We start from the raw sequence: 3,621 nt of genomic DNA, 5'->3' as shown, positions 1-3,621 counted from the left end.
TAAAGAATTATTTTTTAAGGATGATAAAAGAGTACCAAAAAATATTGTTCACGTGAATAGTGAAAAACATGGTTTCTGTGAATAGTGGAAAAAACACCATTCACATGAATAGTGTTTTTTATTTTTTAAAATTGATGTTTAAAAACACTGTTCACATGGTTCATGTGAATAGTTAGATGGAAAACATTATTCACGTGAATAGTGCTAACGCCGTTAGTGAAATTGGATGGAAAATGTCTTGAGGTACTAAATTGAAACAAATTGAAAATTCGTGGTATGAATAGGCGAGAAACAAAGTTCAGGTACCATTTAGGAAAAAAAGTGAAAGTACGTGATACTAAATAGTCATAAACTCCGAAGGAAATAAATGAATTGTAGAAGTATTTGTCGAAGGAATTTGAAATGAAGGATCTAGGACAACTGAAGTATTTTCTGGGTATTAAAGTTGCAAGGTCTAAAAAGGGGATTTCACTCTCACGGAGGAAGTATGTCCTTGATTTGCTTGCTGAAATAGGGATGTTAGATTGTAAACCGATGGAGACACCCATTGAGATGAATCATGGACTCGCCATTTATCCTGACCAAGTTCCTACTGATAAAAGAAGGTATCAACACCTTGTAGGAAGGTTAATTTATCTCTCTCATACTAGACCTGATATTGCTTATGCTGTGAGTGTGGTTAGTCAGTTTATGCATTGTCCGAGTGAAGAACATATGGATGCAGTCTTTCGTATCTTGAAGTATTTGAAGAAGACACCTCACAAAGGTTTACTGTTTGGAAAGAATGATGTTTTGGACATTGTTAGACACACAGATGCAAATTGGGCAGGTGATAAAACTGATAGACGTTCTACATCAGGATATTTCACTTTTGTCGGTGGAAATCTCTTAACTTGGCGTAGCAAGAAACAGAAAGTTGTGGCCAGATCAAGTGCAGAAGCTGAATTTCGAGGTATAGCACATGGAGTATGTGAATTGTTGTGGATCCGTAATGTCTTAAAGGAATTGGGCTTCAAGCTTCAAAAGCCTATGGATTTACATTGTGATAATCAAGCCGCCATTCAAATTGCACATAATCCAGTTCAGCATTGTCACACCCCGAATTTCGACAGAATTCAGAAAAACAATATTTGTTCCCGACTCTTCGATTTTTGAGGTGTGATGCACTTTCAACTCCCAAAAACCCATAATAAGTTTAAATATGCGGATAATTAAAAAACCAATAAAAAAAAATTTAAGATAAACAAAAGTCCTCTTCGTTTCCCAAGAACTCACAAATATGATTAAATTACAAATCTTCTTTCAACCCTCTTTAATTATAATTACAACTGAAAATACAAAACAACATTTGTCTCAACTAAAATCTATTACACCTTAAGGGAAAACAAAACATATCCTGAATGTGACGCTAATGCAAACCACAAGCAGCAACTAACCTTCTTCAACATTAATCATGCCAAGACTTATCAACTATGTTCATTTAATGAACATACCCGATAAGCAAACATGCAAATCGGGTCAACATTATAAATAATGCTGGTGTGAGTAGCCCTAAAATATAAATCATACTAATACATATATATACCCAATAAATAAGGTAGTTAGGTCCTCCACTGAGACGCCTTAACATCCAACGAATAATACAACATCCTTAAGTACCATAATTAAGGCAGGTAGTTCCTCCACTGAGGCGCCTTAGCTTCCAATAATAAAAACAATCATATCGATATGTACATACCACATGTAAGGCAGTTAGTTCCTCCACTGAGGCGCCTTAACTTCCCAACAATAATGCAAAGACATTTAGTTCCTCCACTGAGGCGCCTTAAGTTCTAACTAAACTACTAACCAGCCAAGCATATTCTATACTTACCGCATTTCAGGCTCAATTACATAGTGGGGTCGTCTCTGCACAAGTAATTAGGTTGACCAACCCTTCTGCAAAACCATATACAATCATATATTTAAAGATATATCATTAACTAATATATTACCATAATTATATTATTTAAGGCTTTCTTTGCGTGTCCCTAAAATCACGTCGTATCTATGTCTTACCTAGCTTCCTTGGCTACCACAATCGCTACCCAACGCCGAACATGTACATCCACATGCCTCCCCTTACATAATGAACCACTCTGTGCGTAGCTACCCTAAGCGGGATATCACATACCAGGTAACCTTCACACGAAAGCCATTATGTGAGTACTGCCACTATTTGGCATAAAAATATCGCGCGTCTCGTTCTAGTTTTGCGAACGGAATAATCAAGCCACTATTCGGCTACGCTAGAAGGGCCATTCAGATTCACTGAAATGCTAGAAGGGCCAATCAAATTACTTACGCCCGAAGGGCCATTTAGATTCACTGAAATGCCAAAAGCGCCAATCAAATTACTTACGCCCGAAGGGCCATTTAAATTCACTGAAACGCCAGAAGGGCCAATCATATCACATACGTCCATCACTAAGGCCAAATCATATGAGTTGTGGTAGCTAGGTTCTAGGATTTTCGTTACGTAATTTATTCAGGTGTCATACATTAGTATCTCATAACCATTTCACTCTATCACGTGCCAAATAAATTATTGCACTAAACCACCATATTTGGAAAATCTCAATAATAATTCTTGTTCTATCTCATGCCAGTATACTTAATTATACTGAAGCTCAACGTTTCTCGTTAGAATAAAAATCCATATTATCACGTGCTAATACTATTCATTGCACGATATCCAAGCATCTCTATATAAAATCTCAAAACTTATTATTTCACGTGCCAATCATATATTGCACTACACCGTATGGAATGTATCAAGCCTTCATAAATATTACAATTCATTTAAGTAGCAACTCATAGTAGTAATCAATCATGTAATGTATTCGTTCAATATATTTATGTGAACTCAATTCACCATCAGAGGCACGCATTATTTTCATTTGTGCACAATATAAATAGTATATAAATAATCAAAATATAAGTCCATTCCACCAAATATCAAAATGAAACGACTTTAAAAAGAAAGAACAACTCAAGTCCAAATATCACGCATAATTATTCGAGTCCAAATCACAAGTCAGGTCAAACTGATCAACCATCAAAAAGCCCAAAACTAAAGTCCATAAATCTGAGTCCATGTGTAGTTTAATTCTCATAAAAACGTATATATCTAAGTCTTATAAGAATTCCCCTCTTGTTACGTGCCAATGTTTATATTCTTTACACACTACTCACGTCAAATCTTAATTAGATAATGACAAACAAAGTTATACAATTTTCGACAATATTTTATTACTACATTTGTCCATATTCTTAAATATGTGAAAATCACGGAAAAAGTCAACATTCCATCAAGCGGTCAACGGTCAATGTCAAAGTCAACTGTCATTGCCAAAGTCAAACTGTCGTTTCCATGTTCAGCAGGGTTGAGGTCATAGCCATGGTTCATGGCTAATGGCAAAAGTGCATGGCTCGTGGGCTCATGACTAAGGAAATGGTTGGACCAACTAGCCAAGCCCAAACCCAAACCTTAGAACCCAGCCCCAAAAGTCTAAACTGGCCTAGTGAATCAACCTGACCCACTTTAAAATATATGGACCAAGCCCAAAACAAAAATAGAAA

Source organism: Coptis chinensis, chromosome 2, assembly GCF_015680905.1.
Source record: "Coptis chinensis isolate HL-2020 chromosome 2, ASM1568090v1, whole genome shotgun sequence".
NCBI lineage: Eukaryota > Viridiplantae > Streptophyta > Magnoliopsida > Ranunculales > Ranunculaceae > Coptis > Coptis chinensis.
The sequence above is the reverse complement of the archived record's forward strand: the minus strand, read 5'-3'. Positions refer to the sequence as shown.